This window comes from Sitophilus oryzae, unplaced genomic scaffold (genome assembly GCF_002938485.1).
Source record: "Sitophilus oryzae breed Bouriz unplaced genomic scaffold, Soryzae_2.0 scaffold_1441_pilon_pilon, whole genome shotgun sequence".
NCBI lineage: Eukaryota > Metazoa > Arthropoda > Insecta > Coleoptera > Curculionidae > Sitophilus > Sitophilus oryzae.
Genome location: NW_022146106.1, coordinates 2,062,743 through 2,085,646, shown reverse-complemented (window position 1 = coordinate 2,085,646; position 22,904 = coordinate 2,062,743). Strand labels below are relative to the sequence as shown.

General features: G+C 33.3%; 1 protein-coding gene across 1 annotated transcript in view; it reads right to left on the bottom strand.

The window, feature by feature from the left end:
• Positions 1–22,904, bottom strand: part of LOC115876994 (ecdysone receptor-like) — a 924,397-nt gene that overhangs the window by 486,082 nt on the left and 415,411 nt on the right. The window lies entirely within an intron of this gene.

The window sequence follows — 22,904 nt, the reverse complement described above, 5'->3', positions numbered from 1 at the left end:
AGCTCGAATGCGTAGTATGGCTCTTGTTTTGTCTGCCTCTATCGATTGCCGGCAGCAAAAAACTTTACGGCAACGGCTGTAATCTACTCTGTCTAGCCGGCACCGATAAATTTTTGGGAGAAAGAGAGAGAGAGTCGTATTTACGTAGAAAGGTCAGTGCCGTAGCACTTTAATTAAATTATGTTTTCTTTGTTTTGTTTCATAAAAATGTATTATTGATTGAATGAAATATTTATGTAAATAAATACTTATAGTTTAGTAACAACACCGGCGACATCCCTGAAGACTGGCTTCGTTCTACGTTTATCACGCTGTCCAAGTCAAGTAACGCAACTTCATGTAACAACTTTCTACGGGTGCTGCATACAAGACTCTACAAAAAATGTGAGGAAGTAAGTGGAGAAAGTCAATTTGGATTTAAGAACGGCTTTGGTACTAGAGAAGTCATATTCAGTCTTCAAACTTTAGTACAGAATTGCCAAGATCAGAGAAAAGATGTCTTCATGTGCTTTATAGACTATGAAAAGGCGTTCGATAACGTTAAACATAACCTACTTATATCATACCTCAGAGACTTGGGACTTGATGGAAAAGATATAAGGCTCATCAGTAGTTTGTATTGGAACCAAAAAGCTGAGATTCGTATACATAGCGTGGGAGTAACTGAAGATTTTAAATAATTAATTAGAAATAAAAAAGGGGGTAAGGCAAGGGTGTATTCTATCTCCAATGTTGTTCAATTTATATGTGGAAAGAGCATTCACTGAGTCAATCTCCGATAGTCCCATTGGTTTGAAAACAAATGGCATTCCAATTAATAATATCCGATATGCGGATGTGATATTGGCAGACAATGCAACTGATCTCCAAATCCTTCTAAATAAGATCAACAATGAAAGCCAAAGACTGGCGTTTAAACATAAATACTACAAACTAAATTTATGGCTGTTAGCAGAAACAATATTCCGAACACCAGAATTTACTTAAATGGAGAGGTCATCAAGCAGATCACACAATTTAAATACTTGGGATGCATGGTTAACGAAACGTAGGATCCAGAACAGGAGATCAAATGCAGGATCGAACGAGCAAGATCTACTTTTCTGAGAATGCGAAGATTTCTCACAGATAGGAACTTGAACTTCGGCCTTAGATACAGAATGGTGACGTGCTATGTCTAGTCCGTTTTGTTATATGGTGTTGAAGCATGGACACTGAAGGTAGCAACAATAAACCGAATTGAAGCCTTCGAAATGTGGACCCTACGACGAATGCTAAAAGTGCCCTGGGTCGACCGTGTGGGGAATGAAGACATTCTCAGAAGAGCTGGTCTAGAAGAACGTGAACTCTCCGAAATCATCCAGAAGAGGAAAATAGCCTATTTGGGACACATACTACGTGGAGAACGCTATCACTTTCAGCGTTTAAATCTCCAGGGTAAAATAGAGGGGTGCAAAAGGGGAATAGGCCGAAGGAAGCTATCCTGGCTGAGAAATATTCGTCATTGGACAGGTATACAGGACTTCCAAGTACTCCAAGTCGCTGCAGTTAATAGAACCATCTGATGAGGAAGAAAAAGATGAACGCCTACGCAGGAATCTGCACGGCACCATAAGAAGAAACAACAATAATGAAACTAAAATAATTTCGGACTTTCTTTGTCTTTATTTATTTAGATTAACACAACGTTTCGGTTAGACGGATTACTGACCGTCAGTTATCAAGTTCACCTTAGTTTCAATACTGAATCATTATCTACCATTTTCAAATAACAATAAAGTTTAGCTGAAGATTGGCGTGTACGTGACAATCAACATTATATGCAGGACAAGATTGCTGATATATGCATGGTGGTCTGAAGTGTATTCCGGAAACTTCAGCAGCATATTCTGCAGATGAAAATAAGTAAAAAAGTTCGTATAAATGTATGTCCTGAAATGCTTAGTTTCGAATATACAGGGTGTAGAAGTTTTATTTTATTTCGATTTTTTTCTAAATAATATCTGTAGTAACATCAATATTTGGATGAAAATTGGGAGTCTGGTCTGGGAGTTTCTTAACATGAGAAATTTGATTTTGATGTCAATATATCTCCTAATTGTAGAGGGCGCCACCCACATATTTTTAACTAGTTTGAAGAGTGATAACTTTTCGTCCGTATCTGTCTAAAATTAGTGAGTAAAAATATACATTTACAATGTTTTCTACATAAAAAGGTCTCTTGGCAAAAATTGTTACGAGTAATGGTTCTCGAGATATTCGGAATCGAAGTTATCAATAACTGTCATCATTGAAATTAATGTTAACATGTTAACTAAATAGTTACTAGACTGAAATCATAAATTTTAAATATTTTTGTGCCAAAATAATTTTTAAAATTTATCATAATCATTTCAGTCAAATAACTATCTATTCAACATGTTTATTTTTAGTCAATAATGACAGGTATTGACTATTTCCATTCTCAATATCTTGATTCTCAACAGTTGCTCGTAGCGATTTTTACCAAGATATATTTTCTACGTAAAAAATCACGGTAATGTATATTTCTTCACTTAGTAGTTTCATACAAGTACGGACGAAAAGTTATTACTCTTCAAAACAGTTAAAACACATGTAGGTGGCGCCCCCTACAAATTGTAGTCATAAATAGAGTCATATTGGCATCAAAATCAAATCTCTCATGTCAAAAACTCCCAGACACCAATTTAAGTCCAAATATTGACTTTACTTCAGATATTATTTGGAAAAAATCGAAATAAAAATGAAACTTCTACAACCTGTATTTTCGAAATTAAGCAGTTTAGGACATACATTTATACGAACTTTTTTACTTATTTATATCAGCAAAATATGCTGCCGAAGTTTCCGGAATACATTTCGGACCAACCTGTATATGTTTCTATCCCTATTGTGATGGTTTAATTTTTTTTTAAATCCTGGGTATTTCGCTCTGTAATAAAGATTCTACAGAGTAACTTGGTTTAGAGCTAGTACTGGGAATATCCATATCTATAACTCGATAGTGCAGTAAAAAACTCTATATCAGGGAAAATTAGACCATCCACTGTTGAAACAGACGAATAGAAAGAATAAAAAGTACGGGACTGATACGGAACGGAAGCATGACATATAGCGTGAATACAATCAAAAATACGGAACGGATAAGGAATAGAAAAGGAAGGTATAGTGAGCGTCAACCTTTATACAGAAAATTACGCTTATGCAGAGTCTATTAATATTTATTATCCATAGTTTTTGCAAAAGCGAATGAATACATAAATGATGTAATGGTTTCCAGGATCTATTTGCAAATCTTTAGTCGCTTGGCTGTACCAAGTTCAGTCAAGAAATTATTTTGGGTGCCAAGCCAAAGCGGCATCCAAGGCAACAAGACGGCCGATAGATTAGCAAGGCAATGATAATGGGAATCCTATCTTCGTCCAGAGTCAGTCAAATAAGAAAGCAGAATGTCGACTGGAGAAACAGACAGGGGCACAGGCACAGTAAGGCCTAAAATCACAAAGGAACTGCTAATGCTTAGTAGGAACGAATATATGGCCGTCAAGTTCTACCTTAACAAGCTCAACCTATCAGGAAAGCCTTTGCTGCAATCTCTGGGATAAACATCCTGAAACAATGTAGCAAAAAATATGTCACGGATCGTAAGCGACACTTTTATTTGAGAAAGCAAGGCTAGAATGGAAGGAACTATATTCCCATCCTATCAAGGACCTGCACAAGTTGGTGCAGGATTCAAGGATAGGAGACTGGATGCTGACAAACACAATAGGCTCGCAGTGTTTCAGGCACTGGACAGTCCCTTATTTGCTTATCTTCATTTGGTCTTGACTCAGCTTTTGATTTATCCAAAAAATCAGCACTTTTTTGTAATAAAATAAGAAATTTAAATTTATTTTCTTCTCGAATCTTACTAGATCGAAGTTCTGATGAACTACTTAAAAGCGTGCAAGTATTGAACAATAACGAGATTCTAAAATATTTCATTCGGTTTTGACCTAATATTCTTCGCAGCAGCGGCCATCTCTTGAATTTAATATCCGAAGCATCAATAAGGGACTTACGCCGCATGACGTTGATGGATCGTGTTTCTTAGAATCGACAAAAACTCATAATAAAGCTTAATATAGCGAGGGAATTATGCGGGATATGGGGGTGGATGTGTTTTGGATAACCGACAACGTTGTAGGAAAATAATTATTCTCTCGTAAATTTGAAAGAAGTGGTAAATTTATTAAAAATAGAAGACAAGTTTTTGTATGATTACAATAAAAAGTTTTAAATGAATCTGTTTGATGAACTTTGAATGTTTCTATAATTAGGAAGAAATATTTATACCCCAGTCAAAATAAGCATAAAAAGAGGGTTAAATAACAATAATTCGCATAGAGCTGAAAATTGGTACAGGTCTTAAATACACTATTATAAATAATATATGAAAAGTCCCCACCCCTCCCACGTCTGCTAAAAAAATATTTAAGGTCAAAGGTCAAAAATTTGTTTTTTTACTTTTTTTCTCCGAAACGGTAAGCGCTATCGCAAAAGTACCTTAAACAAATGTTGTAGACCATTAAATTTTCTACAATAATGCTTCTCATACTTTTTCTTACGAACCACCATTCCTGAGATATAGCGATTTCAAACATCGAAAATACTAATATGCACACATACTCGGTCGGTATACATCATAGGGGGCTCAATTTAATAAAAATATTGTAACAGGTTTTGCCCATATAAATTGAAACACGTAATGATTTAATTGATTGCGCAGACGTATTCAAAAAGATTGACTCTTCTCATCACAAGTGAAATTCGCTTGCTTCTTGCTATATATGGTGCTCCAAGAAAAATTGATTCTATAGATAAATATAGATATTGAAGTTTTGTTAAAAATACTCACAACAATAAAATGGTACAACATTCTTGTCTTCCTCCAACATCTGCCTGTCAACACTTATATCGTGTATACTGTCAAGTTCAATTGTGGCTAGGCAAGCAACTGAACCCAGAAGACTGGCGTTGGAAATTTATAAATAATACTTTGGAGCCGATTAAAACTATACTTCCACCTGCTCCAGAAAAATTACTTAACACAATTTTTTGCAATTGCAAAAAGGGTTGTAGCGCAAACTGTGGTTGTAAAAGAGTCGGATTGTTTTGTACACCAATATGTACTATAGTATAATTGTCAAGGTCAGTCTTGCTCCAATATTGACTTAAATACAGATGAGGATTTTTATGAGGAGACAGCTGATGCATCTGTCATAGATGGATTTCCAGATATTCCGCAAGAAGATGAGAAAGAAGAAAGCGAAGAAGATATTACTGTTGAAGTATCATTTGAAAATTACCACTCAGATTAAAATTCTCCCAAAATCAACAATAATCCGTTCGACTATAATCATTACCAAGAGCACCGTTTTTTTTTAAATTAATAGTATAATGTGTAATAAAACTTAACCACAATAGATCATGGGCTAGGCCTATAGGGGAAACCACGTTAAAAAAACGCGTCAAGTACACTACCTCACAGGTGGTGCGGAAATGTGTGCATATTATGAAAAATACGAATTTTTCAACTTTTGAAATCGTCATATCTTAGGAATGGTGATTCGTAAGAAAAAAGTAAAAGAACAATTATTGTAGAAAATTTAATGGTCTACAACATTTGTTTAAGGTACTTTTGTGATAGCGCTTACCGTTTAGGAGAAAAAAGCAAAAAACATATTTTTTTACTTTTGACCTTGAATATTTTTTTTAGCAGTCGTGGGAGGAGTGAGGATTTTTTAGATATCATTTATAATAGTGTATTTAAGACCTGTACCAATTTTCAGCTCTATGCGAATTATTGTTAATTGAAATGTCTATTTTGACTGGGGTATTAGTTTGTCTGGGTAATATGTTGTTATGGCGTTTTATTTCATTTTAAAATGTCCGATTGACTTGTCCTTTACTTTGTGATAGTTCGTTTTAAATTAATGAAAAAAAAAATTTATTGACTTTGTAACTTTATCACTTACGAGTATATTTTATTAAACTTGCTACTCCAATTTCGTAACACTGTTACCTTTTCACACAACAATCTGTTGTTTGAACATTGTCATAGTCATCTAAACTAGGTGGCACTCCTAATGAAAATGCGTGAGTTAAGAGCTTCTCTCACATAATAGTTATTAATGATACAAGTTCGATACGAACATCATAATGAAACGCGTGTAACGTTAACGGCTTAGTTACATAAGTTTCATTAAAAAGTTCGTATCGAACGTGTATCATTCAAAATTTAATCTACGACGCGACACGAGGGACGATCCAACGAGATTTGATTTAATTTAAAATATCAAAGATATCCTTATAAAAATTAAAATTTAAAATTATCAGGTGCCCATATTAGTCAACGCAGTGGTAATCGTGTTTGTTGATTGTTTCCATTTTGACTTTGACAACTCAATTATTGATGTTCAATTTTGTGTTAAACGTTCAGTTTTAGCAAAAAGCAAAAAATAATATTAATATGGGTGATTCTGATTCTGAAAGTGTCCCTTCGGATATTGAAGGCATTGCGCAATACGTTGTCGATTCCCTAGTTGCCGAAAAATCAAGACAAACGTACGAGCAAGCCTATGTAAAACTTGAAGATTGGTGTAAAGGGAAAGGAATCAAGAATAGTAGTAACGAAAATGTTCTCCTGGCATATTTTGAACATCTTTCAAAACATAGGAAGGCTTCAGCACTTTGGGTATATTATTCCATGCTAAGTTCAGTTATATTAGTGAAGAAAAATACAGATATTAGTAAGTACGTTCATTTAATTGCATTTCTAATAAGAAAATCGGAAGGCTTTCGGTCAAAAAAATCGAGAATTTTAAGAAAAGAAGAAATAACTCTTCTTTTGTTGGAAGCCGATGATAACATATTTCCTGACAAAAGTTTCATTGATAGTGGGATTTGCGGGAGCCTGCCGGCGTATCGAGTTGACAAATCTGCAGCTGCAAAATGTTAAAGATGAAGGACAATGCATTCATGTCATTATTCCATTTACGAAAACAAAGATAACACAAGATTTTTTTTATAACGAAAGGGAATGTTGAAGGAATAAATATGGTGGAAATGGCTCGAAGATATATAGCTATACGGCCAAGCAACACAGAGCATACTCGATTTTTTGTGGGGTACAGAAACGGAAAATGTATTAAGCAACCCGTTGGCATTAATACTTTAGGGAAAATGCCGTATAAAATAGCATTGTTCCTAAGTCTTCCAAATCCACAACAATACACTGGACATTGTTTCCGCAGATCATCTGCGTCGTTGCTTGCAGATTCAGGAGTGGATTTATTAACTGTTAAAAGACATGGTGGTTGGCGCTCTAACACAGTAGCAGAGAGCTACATAGAAAATTCCAAAGAAAATAAGAAAAAAGTGTCATGTACTATTTTGGGTAACATTTCTGGCAATGATGGGTTTTCAACAAGTTCAAGCACTCAGGAAATAAATTTACTTTCTAAAAATTCAACTCACCTGTCATCGTCTGGAATTAATTTAACCAATTGTACTGATATTATAATTAATGTTTACAATAAATAAACGTATTTAGGTACCTTTTTTTGCTTGTTTCTTATTTTAAAATTTGCGTGTTATTATGAACTCATAATAGCACTAGCTTTTTTCGTTTTCCTCTTATTACCGATTCTGAACCGTCCTAGAACTGTGATGCGTATGCGCAGAAGGAAATATCGAGACATTATTTCATTTGCGCATGCTCTGCAGAGTTCTAGGACGGTTCAGAATCGGTAATAACAGGAAAACGAAAAAAGCTACTAGTGCTATTATGAAAACCATAATGACATCCAAATGACAATGTTAAATGTGTCATAATGACATTGTCGTAGATTAAATATAAATATTTATTATAGCACCTAGAAAACTACATACGTATTATATGCTAGATTTATTTTTTTAATGTATAAAATTTTAGTTTAAATATCTAGTTGCAATTATTTCTAATAATGTACTTTTTCATCTAGTCCTCTATATTAATACCTATATACATTTAAATTAAAAATCTAAGATTATTTTAGTAGAACAATAGGAAAATAGGTCTAAATTTATAGTAAGAAAGCTCCTTGGAGAAAGTAGAATACCCGAACATAGACGACGGAGTAGGCGCCCGGCCCTTTTTTGTTTTGTTTACTTACGTTTACTACGAGAAGTATAATAACATGCTAACGCACACGAGGGGCTCTCTGTTATCTCAATTTAAATAATATACGAGTTAATTACTAATATAAATTAGTCTATCTTTATACTTGGTAAAATTTTGCCGCTTTTTATGGTTTATATTAATTTATAACATATTTGTTAAAAACTCATAAACATAACTCAGACTCAGGTTTAGAGATTTTAATGTTATTACGAAAACTTATTTTTGAAACTACTCTCTACCAAATATACATCATATACACTATGTTCCTTAATGGTATGCTAATATTTAAGGGGGTGATTCTACCAGAACCGTCCTCCTTTCCAAGGTTTCCATTAGTATTTTATCTATATACAAGTGAAGATGAAAAACAATATGTGATTCAGATTGTAAGCGAGTACAAGAAGAAATATCAAACCACAACTTAAGAATGTTTGTTAAAATAAATCAGCTATACTTAAATGGTTTAAACTTAATTAGACTTGAAGATTTCTTAACTCCCAACCTTAACACCATCAGAATTGTATATTTTTAAAGTAATAGATTAAATTTTTCAAAAATAATCATAATTTTGACAAAAAAGTTGAAGAATTTAGGAATTTACCGAGGCACAGTGGGGTATTTGACACTGATAGTTGATCGAAATTTTTTTATGTAGACCTTATATAAATTATTGCTATTTTCAATTAAAGAGGAAATAATATGAACAAAATAAAGGATAATTTGTCGATTCTAAAAAAAGAAAGAAAAATCATTGTTCCAGTGTTTCCACGGTCAGTGCCAGTAGTAATATCGCAACTACTACTACTAATGCTACGACTGATCCGCGAGCAATGTCCATACCACTAAAATCGCTACTAATGCCAAATTGTGCTATACTGCTAATGGCACTAATGCGATCGCTTTGTACACAACAATGCCATCGCGGTTTACACCTCGCATTAGTATATCACTGATTGGCATATTAGAGGAAACCAAGAATGTTTTTCTCATTTTATCAGCAAAATCGCAAAAAGTCGCAGTATTTTATTTTACTGTATAAAAGCCCAATGTTTACTAAGTAAAACGTATATAGACAATATGCTGAATTCTTCGAAATGCGCAACTAAATCTCTAAGTATAATAAAAATGTCACAAATTTAATCAAATTTTCTGAACGCCTAACTTTTAGTTGCAAAAAAAATTGTTAGTATAGAGAATATCAAAATAAATAATACGGTCATGTAGAATACATACCTGCAGCTTGCTGAGCCATTTGCAATCAAAACAATAATATAAACATAAAGAGAGCACAAGAACAACAACAATTTATAATTTTAAACATAAAATTTAGGCATTTACCTCTTATCCGTGAGAAGTGACAACTTTGACGTTTCGTTGAAACAAATGAATGCAATTAAATACACCCATAGCAAAGCCATTCATGGCAGAGATGATTTAACTTATCATTTATCTTTTTTTCGGAAATCTTAAACACATTTGCTTTTTCGAATTTCGATCACCTTTTTCATGCTAATACCCCACCGTGCGAGGGGTTAATTTTAACCGTGAATAACTTTTGAAAGAGTAGGTTTATCGAAAAATTGTAAGAGACATTTTTTGTAGAGCGTTCAATTCTGTATACGATATGTAATTGTCATGGCTGCGAGGGAACAAGATCGAGAAAAAAAAATATTTTCAAAAAGTGGCAAATTTCCATGTAATTTAAATAGGAAATGAATCGTCATTGGGGCAAGGTTTATTGTGATTATTAAGGGTTTAAAATAGTCTGTTATTTTTTTAGACAATAAACTATAAATTTAGAGGGCGTCGTGAGAGATATGATCAACTTGGTAAATAACGGAAACCCTAATGTTGATCTGCTTTTATAAATTGTAGCAGAAACGACAAAGCACATTCTGTGTATTAGTTGATGCACAATAATTCTAGATGTTGAAATATCATAAGTTTCATAAAAAAAAATCTATACATGTCAAGGTAAGAGACCACTATATTAAATGATAATGGGATAAGATGACATGATAATGACAAAATATAAGAAGTATCGGATAAAAATGAAGAAGAAATTGCAATATGCAAGTATTCGCCACAAAATCCCAAGTTATAAAGTCAATCAAACCCTTCCTCTCGTCATCTGGCCAAATCTCCCTCCGACAATCACCGCCGAAATTGCAAACCGCAGCCTTACCACACGACCGTCACCGTCGTCCGACGTTCCTCTCAACCTCTTCAACCATTCCGACGTCTCGACCTCAGCCTACCTTTGCCAGAAACGACCTTCGCCCGGCGGCGATGCGGACGACGCGGCCACCCGAACCGAGCCGAGCTTTATCGATCGGGTGCCGTCGCGTCCACCCCCACTCCTACGCCCCACCCCACTTCCGCCATGGTAAGCTGGGCCCCGCGGGAAAATGCAGTTGCCGCCGATTCAGCTTTATGCGACCTCTGAACCCCCCTTGAAGGCTACGACCTACATATTGTGGCCGGGTGTAGAGGAGGGATGCTGGAGAGTGGAGGGACCTGGGCCGGATGCTGGACAAGGGGATGAAGCAGTGGCGGGTTCAGTGTGTTCATAAAAATATTAACAAAACGCGACAGTGACAAAGAAACAAACGGGCACATTTTCCGAGAGACCTCAGACCCTGCAACAAGTGATATAAGATAAAATGTAGATTTAAACTAAGAGAATTTTAAATTTTCGTTTATCGTCTAGTCATTTTTACTGTCTTTTATATAAACAATCTATATATCCTCCATAATAATCGATAATAAATTGAAAGATTTTATTCCTAATGACTGGACACTCAGCAACAGGTGATATAAAGAAAAGAACTAGCCTTAAATGGATATATTTTGTGACAGAATTTCAAACATTTCTTTATTAATCAGCTATTTTTGTTACTTTAGTCCTTAAAATCATCAAATAACTTTTTTCATAGTAATATACAGTGATTTTTATTGTTAATGACCTATTATATCCGAACAAAAGAAATATAATAAAAAAGCCAAATCAAAATAAATGATATATAAAACAACCCCAGCATTCCCAACTGGCAAAGACTATGACAGGGAGTTACGTAATCCCACACAACACTAGAAGAAATCTTCCGTCAACTACACTGGACAAGTAAAGGACTGAATTTTTTTTCCACAATAAGGGGCCGTCCTCTGCCGGAAACACTGCGACCTGTGAGGAATATTGTGTTTGTCCCCTTTCTATATCTGCACCCATTCTCCTATCCCTGTGCCCTGCACTAACTTATGCAGGTCCTTGATAGGATGGGAGCATAGTTCCTCCGGTTCTAGCCTAGCTTTTCCAAATAAAAAGTGTCGCTTGCGATCCAGAGCCTCGCAGTGATATATTATGTGCTCCGCTGTTTCAGGATCTTTATCGCAGAGTCTGCAGCAAAGACTTCCTTGATACAGATTGAGCTTGTTCAGGTAACGCTTGACAGCCATGTGTCCTGTCAAGAGGCCTGTTGTAATCTGCAATTTATTCCTGCTAAGCATTAGCAGTTCTTTTGCGGTTTTGGAGCTAGGTCCTTGGATAAAAGCCTTGCTGTGCCTGCGCCCCTGTCTGTTTCTCCAGTGGACATTTTGCTTTTCCCTGATCCAGAGTTTTAATGCACTACGGGCCATACATTTGGGTATTCCCAGTACTGGCTTTGGACCAAGATAAGATGCCAATGATCATTGCCTAGCTAGCTCATCGGCTTTTTCGTTGCCTTGGATGCTGCTGTGGCCCGGCACCCAGAATAATTTAATTCTGTTCCGTCGAGCCAGAGCTTCCAGTTCACCTAGGCATTCCCAGACGAGTCTCGACGATACCTTTGGGCTCATAAGCGCCCCAAGTGCCGCCTGACTGTCTGAGCCTATATAGATGTGCTTATCTGAATAAGCTCTTCTATTGTTTTCTGGACTGAAAATAGATATGTTCTGATAAGCTACAAGTACAAATCAACAAACTAAATACAGCCAGCAATAAAGTAGATCAAAATGAATTCTCCAAAAACTAATTATAAGATCGTATGTATACGATCTTATACATTATTTAGCTGCCTATAAAATATAGTTTAAAGTTAATCATAGATTAAAAAATCAGTAGGTATATAATTTACATAAAATGATAAACATATTTTTAGTGTAAAATAGCAAATTAATAAAAAAATATAATTTTCCGAACGCCGCTACTGGAATTGAGGGTAGAACGTTTTGTAGACAACAAAAACGAAAAGGGTAGGGATAGCACGGCTTGTTAATAATAAAACGATTTGGGTGTCTGGCCCGTTAAAGGTTTTGTGAATGGATATTGTTTGTCGAGGTAAATACAATGTGTCCAAGAATTATAGACCTATAAGAAAAAAGTTTGTTTGTTATAATTTTTCCATTCTTTTCATTCTTGATATTGTTACGGATTCCGTGGGTCCACTATTTAAACTCACGATAAAATACTTAACGAATTTATTTGTTTCACTCTGTACACACAACTTATACTATTTACAACACAACTTATGCAACTACTATTACTCTAACGGTATTTCGCGGTATTTTCAAACTTCAGACTTCAGACTATCTTCAGACTTGTCCAACTGTCAAAGCGCGGGCCTTATATACCCCCTGGCGATGGTTTCTGGAATTTTCTAAAGAATTCTATAATTTTCTTTTACTTTCTGGCGAATGCGCCAGGTTCCTCAATGCACGTTGCGATTATTTAGCAGTATGCAGTTATGCAACCAGTAATACACCTTGACAATATGATGATAGTCACTAAATCTTATCTGAGCCGTAAGTAACCAGGATTTTTTTTTAGGGTTTATTCTTTTATATAAAGAAGAGTTTAAAAATACGTAATTAAGAAGCTGAAGGTTTAAAGTAATCTCTCGTTGCAAAACTAGGCGAACCAGACCGGTAAATTACGGTAAAAAACATCGGTTTGATACGGAACGGTTTGGTAAAATACTGGAAACGTCAAATGTTGACGTTTTCTAAATTTCAATACCTCTATTATAAAATGTATCTTTTATGCATTTTTAATGTACCTATTCTCTGCTTTTACGTTTGCTTCTTCTTTTCAATGGAGTATAATATTGAAAAGTACTTTATTAATAAACTGTTAAATTCGTTAGACAGCTCAAGTGAAGATTTGTAGGTCCAATATTAAAGCAGATCAATAATAAATAAACAAAGCTAATCAATATTTATATTTTTATAGTTTACAAAACATTCACAATAACTTGTTGTCTTATTTTTCATGTTTTCTTTAAATGTTCCTGACTTTAAGAAACAATGGCTGCATGATAAGTTTAAATGGTCCTAAAAAGTCATTCTATTTAGTTAATGAAATTTATTTACCTTTACTGCCTACCTCCATTGCTTTTGGATGTAAATATAAAATATTATTAAAAATTTTAGAAATTAAATGAGAATTTCACTCGAACTTCCAATATTTGCTTGATTTCTGTCACATAAATGACATTGATTGACAAACAAAACCAGAAAAACCAGCCTTCTCGCGCTGGTTAGTTTGGTGACAGTTATAACTGAATTTTTCACAAACCGTGTTCCGTAATAAGAAAACTTTCAAGAAACCGATTGAAACGGAACATAAAACCATAACCAAGGTATAAGCAACGGAATACACCCTTAGAAGTAATACTACCATACTACCTAAAAAGAGTTTCTATAGTAATAGAATTTCAATTTCCTTCTTTTATGGTTATTATTACTGTTAAAGGTTCATTCAGAACCTCGTAATTAGTGGAATAAATTAGTGGTTTCAATTACACTTTATACTTTTTAGTTTACGATCATTCACAATGTCTTAAAAATACAATTAAAATTAATATAATATCCTAGCAACAGCTTGCGGTTGTCAGTTTTATCCATAGAGATCCTAATATTTAGCTTAAAAACAATAAATTTTTGATTTCTAACCACAATTTCTCTTGTCTCTTATAAATAAAACCAAAAAAATCTTCCTGATATTATCCCGTCAATAACAATATTTCTTGAAATAAATCCATTTCAGAAGAGATACTAGATATATTCTATCAAAGTATCGTAATCTAGATTTACTGATCTCACAGGAATACGAAACAGTAGCCTTAATAAGCTGCTCGTGGGAGTTCACTGAGATGCAGGCTGCCGACGCGTTCACTCAATAAATAAAACCATAATTAGACGTTGCGTAACGCTGTGCAGTGGGTTTCTGTTATAGAAAGACGCACAGACACAAATAACGAGCAATAAACTTACTGGATTATATTACCGCTCGTTATATATTTTCGATTTTCTAAATATACAATTCTTATAAGTTGAGTATCAAACATTAACGAAATAAAATCCTTTTATACGGTAAAGTTACAAAATATTTTTTGAGCTCATGAATAAATAACATATCCCATCAAAAACATAGAATGTAAAAAATGCCAAGTCTCGCAAGACAATTCTTCCACTATAAAAATTTGTGAGATCTCATGTAAAACCAAGATAGTTTCTTTTATTTGGTTTGTCTTTAAACACCTATTCAAAAATTTTGTTTTAAATTGTTAAGCCCTATACTCACACTTCGCTCCTTCGTCCCTTCCTCGCCTTACTTCCTCGCCTTACTTCCTCGCGTTACTTCCTCGCGTTACTTCCTCGCGTTCCTTCGTCGCTTCGCTTCCTTCCTTCGTCCATTCGATGCTTGAAAATTAGTCAATTATGCAACAACACACCACAAAATATTTTTAATATAGCAGCTACATGTTTAATACGAAATATCTAGTAACCTCTAAAATTTTTAAAAAATCCGAAAGGCGCATAATTTTTATTTTATAAAACTGCAATTCTTTGTCGTGTCAAAAATAAAAATTGAATTTTAATAATATATTTTTTTTTAATAAATCCGAATATTTCAGTAGCATGTACAAGGTATATCAGTATGAATGTACAAGGCGACTCAACAATAGAGTAAAGTTTATTATGTAATTTATATCGAAACCATGAAATGTGACATACTAATTAAACGTTAATGATGTCAATCCCCATTTCTTCAGATATTTTTGTAAAGGCATCATGCACACTATTTCTATTTTTTTATTTTTGTCGCTACGATTACATAAATATGGACATGCATTTTTTCACAAATATGAAGACAATATTGTTTTTTTCTTCCATTTTTTAGACTATTGTTTGTGAATTATTTTTATATCGACTGGCGATTGCTAGATGTACAGGATGTCCCATTTTTGTGTGTTTTATGGGGTTTCTGGTTTATGAGTAGAGATATAAAGATACTGTTTTCACATCATTGTTCTACTTATTATGAAACTAAATATGCTACACACATATTTATCCTAGCCTTCTTAGTTCAAAGTTCTTTTACTTTTTATTTTTTGATTAGTAGAAAGTTTTGCATTTTTCGATAACCTTTGTATCTCGATTATCTTATAACTTATCGAAAAGGTGAAAAGGGTCAGTGATGGGCGGTGGGTAAGTACCCAATTTGTAGATAAATAAAATCTGGGTATATATGTATATAATTGTAGATTTAGATGAACATCCTAATTTTAATAAAAGGAGTTTCCGACGACCGCATAGTAAATACCCGGTATAATACCGGGAATAGAAATATACCAATATATAATATCTACAATATATATATATATATATATATATAAAAAATATTATAGATATACGCCAGTAATATTTCTATTACTGGTATTATACCGGGTATTTACTATGCGGTCGTTGGAAATACCTTTTATAAAATTAGACTGTTCATCTAAATGTACAGGTATATACCGGATACCCTGATTTTGTTTTGTTCTACCCATTGAGTACTTACCCACCGCCCGTGTCTCGTTTTTCAGGTAGAATGGCAGTGACGAAAGTGGTTCTTCGTTGGAAGCTGTCTATTTCGAAAAATGACTCAAACTTATGTTCTTTTTTTTAAACAGGACACTCTATATATTATTTTTTATTTTATTTGCCTTGTTATGAGCTTTCGAAAATTATAATATACTCTATATCTATTTATTTAGGTACTGCTAAACTGCTAAACGGCTCTTATCTTATTTAACTTAATTTTACCAGATAATTTTGCTTTGCATCGTGATATTTTGATAAACTACACGGAAACTGAACTTGTGCTGCTTTTAAATAACATGCTAATAACCAACATTTTACGTGGAATAAATTAGTTGATTGTTTTGATTACCTAATTTAAACCGGCCGACTATGTAATAAAGTTAAATAATGCATTTTACTACCCCGTTTATGAAAATAAGTATTTTAGAAAGCTCGTAACAAGGAAAATAAAATAATATACAAAATATCGTATTTAAAAAAAAACATATAAGTTTTAGTCAATTTAAAAAATTATATATAATTACGTGAAAAACTGTACTGGAGGCCGTTTTCAACAAAAGGGGATCGAAAAATGCAATAATATCAGATTCGCCCTGTATTTTAGGAAGTAAGAGAGCTAGGACATATCTGTATGTAGCATCTTTAGTTTCCTAAAAAAGTAACAGCGTAATGTGAAAACCGCATCTTTGTATCTCGACTCATAAACGAGAAACCCTGCAAAACACACGAAAATGGGACACCCTGTACAGACGTGCTGCCAAATCAAGAAATCAACTACGAATGAAATCCAAGATCGATTTATATATTTTATATATTTTAATATTTTTTTGTGTTCGTGATAATTCCTTTGCTACTTCGTCCAAAAACCGACAGTACGGGGAAGGAGCGTTTCGAGGAAGTAAACGGACGAAGGAGCGTTTTGACGAAGGAACGAAGGAACACACAGTCGCATAAAATCGACATTTCCCATAGTAAATATAAGATTTTTGGACGAAGGGACGCGACGAAGGAAGGAAGTGAAGTAGCGAAGTGTGAGTATGGGGCTTTAGTATTAGTAAATTAGTCATCTTTATTTCTGTAATAATAATAATGACTTGGCAATTGCACGATATGATATTCTCTACTAATTAAAAAACATTATTCTTAAGGGAACTGTTTAGATTTACTTAATAATCGAAATGGGGTAGATTATTACAGTTAGGGGTTAGAACCTTTGGTGTTACAACAGCAAAATAAAACACTAAATCACCACAATACACCAAAACACTTTACTTTTGCATCTTGGTTAGCGAAACGCGCCGTCCAGGGCAAAAGTAAAGTGTTTTGGTTTACTGTGTTAATTTAGTGATTTATTTTGCTCTGGTAGATTATTCTTTTATAATAACGGTGCTGTACAATTGCCAAGTCATTATAATTATTATAGAAATAAAGATGACTAATATTTATAATTCCAATTTATATAAAAATTGTTGAAAAGGTGCTTAAAAAGAAACCAAATAAAATAAACTGACTTGGTTTTATATAAGATCACACAACTTTTTATAGTGAAAGAATTGTGATGCGAGACTTGGAATATTTTACATTCTATGTTTTTGATGGAATCTCATTTCTTTTTGTAGCTTATCCTCCTATTTTTTTCTAGGGTAATATATAATTTAAAATAATATTAAAGAAGTTTGACTAGCACTAATTTATCAACTTTGAATTATTGTATAAAGTCAGATAATATCAAATGGATTAATTCAAGTTTTCTAACGATTTGTGTTGCCGACTTTCTTTATAACCTAAATTTCAACTTTAAAAATGTTTAACTCGTGATTTTGACAATGCTTATTCAAAATTGCGTTTTTATCAATTTTTGAAACATTTCATAATTCTGAATTTATGTTTACTACACAAGTATAGAAAATATTCAAATTTATATTGATGCTTCCAAGCTAACGTAAATACAAAATAGGTTTTTATTATTGTCTCGTAACTTTGTATTTTGTGACACTGTTCCACGCTACTTTTCTCCCCTTTCTAATTGAGCAACAACCAAATGTCTCGAAACTATCATAAATCGCGGATATTAACAATGTGCCATTGTCTAGCGCATTGTTTTGGTGTTGCGAGCGTAAATTGATTCGTCAAGAACTGCGCGTACACAATAAGAATTCCGTGCGATTAGCCGGTCCGATAGAAACCTTGAAACCATTTTCTCTGTTTTCCGCCGATTATTTCCTACAATGGGTGCATTTAATAATGTGTAATCAACTTTCTGCACATTATCGTCAGGTAAATTCACTTAGAGGTCTGCATTAATCTTTTAATGAGCTTGAAATCAAATATTTTATTTACGTCAGTGAGTTTACGCCAGTTACTCATTTTGAGTGAGTTAAGAGCTTCTTAACTCACGCATTTTCATTACCGCACTCCTTGTTTAGTTGACTACTAAAGAGACAAAAAAATATTTTGTAAAATATTTATTTTGCACTAAATTGGAAAAATATGTTATGAATACCTTTTCATTCCATAGTTGTGTACTTTTTTTTTGGTGCAACATTTTTCATACTTAGAGTATGTATATTCATACTTCCGTTTCGATCTTGCTGGAAGCAATCCAGAAATGGCTCTAAATGCCCCTTCTTCAATGTCAGAGGAAATACTTTCCGAATCGCTCATTTTTTAAACTAGTGACATCAATATTATTTACTGTCATATTGACATTGCCATGCATGGTGTTATTTGAACAAAGGTATTAAGCATAGATTTAGGAAGAACATATATCACATTGTGCATTTTAACCCGATCAAACAACCGGAGGTTGACTACGTACTGTAAAAACCAACTGAGATAGAGAAGGCGACATTGCCACATCTCAAATTTGCGCCTATCTACTTAGTTTGATTTGCAGAAAAGGTGACTTTAAAACCTTCACCGGATATCAATAAATCTCAATTTCTTAATTAAATTAATAGTTTATTTTTAAAGAAGCATGCGTAATAATATGTTATTAACCAGAGGATATATGCGTTACTATTAAAGGACATGTTTACTGTTTAATGTGCTGAAACGTCTAGAACTATTGGCAGCGCCGCTGCTAGTCTTCTAGAATGAAAATGAGCCGTCCGTCCCACCACCCCTCGCGACGGCCCTTGGTCCGTTATAGCGTACAAACGTAGTACGGTGTGTTTGAAGTCGGAATGAAGTCCGAAGTAAACTTTTCAGTGTTTTTCAGTAGTTTTTGTTTTTGTTTAACGTACTTTTAAATCTGCGAATTTTCAATATGGTACAACAGTGTCAAGTGTGTGGAAAAATAAGCTCAAATTACCCGAATTTGTCTTGTCACAGGTAGGTACAAATTTCCGCCGTAATTGTACATAGGCGTCCCACAAGGGAGCCCCTTACAATTAAAATAATTTCCAATTATATTTGTTGAATTTTGATCTATTAAAACAAGAACGTAGTAGCCGGTAATTGAATTATAATTCGTCTCAATTACTACCTAACTGTTGTAGATCATAACAAATTTGAATATAAACGTTGCATTTGAAACTTTATTATAAGCCAGAAAGTGACATTTTTTTTCTTAAAATTGCGTCATATTTTGGTCATTATATACGATATTCTAAAGGAATTTTGCTCAACAAATAAACAAAGGTGTTTACCCGACCTTTTTTACATTTTACTGCTTTATTAATCTTGTTTAGACAATTTTTACCACCGTACAAATACTTCTTCCTAGAGTTATTTGTACGGTGTGTTTACCTTTTTTTAGAATGGGACGAACTGTAAATAATTTTTAGGCTACTAGTTTTATACATATCTATATACAGTGTGACAGTGTATGTACAGTGTATGAGTGACCCAGGCCTCCAAAAAAGCTTTTACCTATTACGTTTTTGGTTTGTGATTTTTATTTCAATTTTTTACATAAGATGGGGGCCATTGTAACGCCCATTTTCAAAATATTTTTGTCAACATACAGGGTGATTCAAACCGCAATACATATGCTTAATACAGTTCATGAAGATTGACACATTTAACTAAAATTTGATTGTCTGATGAAGCTACCTTTAAAAGTAATGAGTTTGTAAATTAACGTAATATTCATTATTATGCGACAGAAATCCCATACTGTAGCACACAGATTTGATACTTTTAATGATAAATGCCTTCTATTGAGAGACTAAAAGGTAATTGCCTCGTATAAGAGCCATCATAATACAAGAAGAAGACCGAAAGTCAAATCTTGTCTTATATTTTCAAAAAAAACACAATTTTCTCATTAAATATTGATTTTAGATTTGGTTTTAGGATAGGAAGTTATTAATAATACAAGATTAAAAACAACTATTACACAGTACTTTACAGGAAGCTATCGATTGCGAACTAACTAAATCGTTACTAATTACTAATTTTGAAAAGTTCTTTTTAAGATCAAAAAAGGTAAAACTAAAACCTATCATTTGAGATTAAACGGGAAGTTCTAAATAATGTTGCCTATTCTAAACAAGAAAAATTTATTTATAAGTTTTATAACATCTCTAATTAAATTTGGACTTACAAAAATATCTAAAACGTGCTTTACCATTGCCTCCATATTCTGAAAAAAAAAATTGAAAGAAAAGTCACCAACCACAAACCTAATATAGAACTGTTTCAGAAACTTGAGTCACCCTGTAAAAAATCAAAAGTAACTGAAAGTTTATATAGAAGTAACTGAAAGTTTAAATTGAAAATCGACGTTGGAGCGATTTTCGAAAACTACCTACTAACGTTTCTAAACTAAAGTACTAGAGTATATATGGGATATTAATTATATTATTATATTAGACCTTATAACAAAACTCATCTCATGAAAAAGTGTTAATGTAGTATATTAATATGGAGTAAAAATTTTACTAATTACTTTACTTTTACTTTACTAATTAAATTTCTTCCAAAAAACAATACGCCACTGGCCATTAGAACAATCCAAATGCGCCTAGTTGCCGGGGTCGGAAATTTTAGACTTTTCTGTCTCTTCTGTCCTTGTTTGACACATTGGAATGTTTGATACACTTCCAACGAATATTTATGAATGAGATGTTCGGTCTATCTTTATAATGTCTTTGGTATTAAGGTAATTGATTTTTAGAATAGGTATATAGTTAAGTACGATAATTTGGAAAATTCATATTTACAATTTTTGTTTATTTCAATTTACAAAGTTTGGATGTGACAGCTTCACATTTCTGAGAGCAAAGACGATTGAACTTGTTTCCATGGCTAACTAAGTGAAATTGTTTAAAAATGATAAGAATTGGCTAAAACACAGTAATTTTTTGAAGAAAACATATTATAGCTTATATCGCTGAAAAGCTTAAAAATGGCGCTTTTTATGAAGTCATGGCCAACTATGGTTTCCATTTAAAAAAACATATGTTTGTGTCATATGTCAAAAATGACAGGCTTTAGAAAAAAACGGAGAACACAATCTCATTAAGGAGGTGATTATCTACAACTTTTATCTGAAGACTTTTTGTCTAAAATAGCTTATAATGGAATTAGGGTAATTTTTAAAATAGCCGAAATTTGTCTTTTTCGGAATATCTAATAAGCCATGCACTTTTTCAAATATCTGAAAGGCGCATATTTATTACCCCACAAAACTGCAATTCTTTCCTCATTTAACAGACTCTCTATCTCCAGTAGTTTCCGAGATACCCATAGAGAACATCGTAGGAAACTCACGCTGTATAAATATTATGATATGCTAAATTATTTGTTATGTTTGCCTTTCTTTGAATATCACTCACGTATGTACAACTGATTAGTATTGCCAATAGTGAAATTGTTGGTCTTTATGCATACATCTATCTACGGATAATCCCAAAAATACACTATTACTGGTCAATATTTATGTCATCCATATTTTATAACAAATAAAGTTTAATTAACCTATTAGTTTATATTAACTTACCCCCACACATGCATTGAACAAAGTTGGTAATTACCTGGAAATAAAAAAAAGATATTAATAATTAATAGTACTAATAATTAATACAAAACAAACAAACAATACTTTATTGTACAAAAAGCCAAAACAGCTTCATCGACAAAGCACTCACAAACAACAAAATCACAACAAAAAATACACATTACAAATAATACAATTCAAAAAAAATTAAGTCTTTAAAATTACAAAAAGAATAAACATGGACAATTTTAGAACAGTACGCAGTAAATAGATATAATTTTCAAGTTATAAAATATCAAATACTTGACCCTTGACCAGTGTGTGAAATGATCAAAATTTTAAAATTCAAAATTGTTCATAATTAAACATCAACAAAAATGTCGTTTACCGCATATAGGGCTCTCTCCAGTAGGTATGATTTTAGAGCTTTGCGAAATGCGGGAAAGAATGAAAGCGACTTGATATTCAAAGGCAGATGATTGTACATTTTTTTGGCATTGTACAGTATTGAACCTTTAACTAGTTCTGAGCTCGGAGTTGGCAGATAAAGATCTGCATTCCTAAGTGGATAGTTATGAGATGGTCTTTCGGGAATAGCAGATATGTGCTTGCGGATTAAGCAAACGGATTCAAAAATGAATAAAGAAGGAAGAGTCAATATTTTCAAATTTTTAAAGAAATTCTGGCAGTGAGTTCTACTGTTCAGTCCCAATAAATATCGAACTGCTCTCTTTTGAAGTCTGAAAACACGATCAAATTTTGTTGCGCAGCAAGTACCCCAGAATGGAAGGGCATAACGAAGATGGGACTCAAAAAGGGCATAATAAGTTACTCTAGAGGTTGATAAGTTAAGTTCCTTAGAAACTGATCTTAGCGCAAAACAGG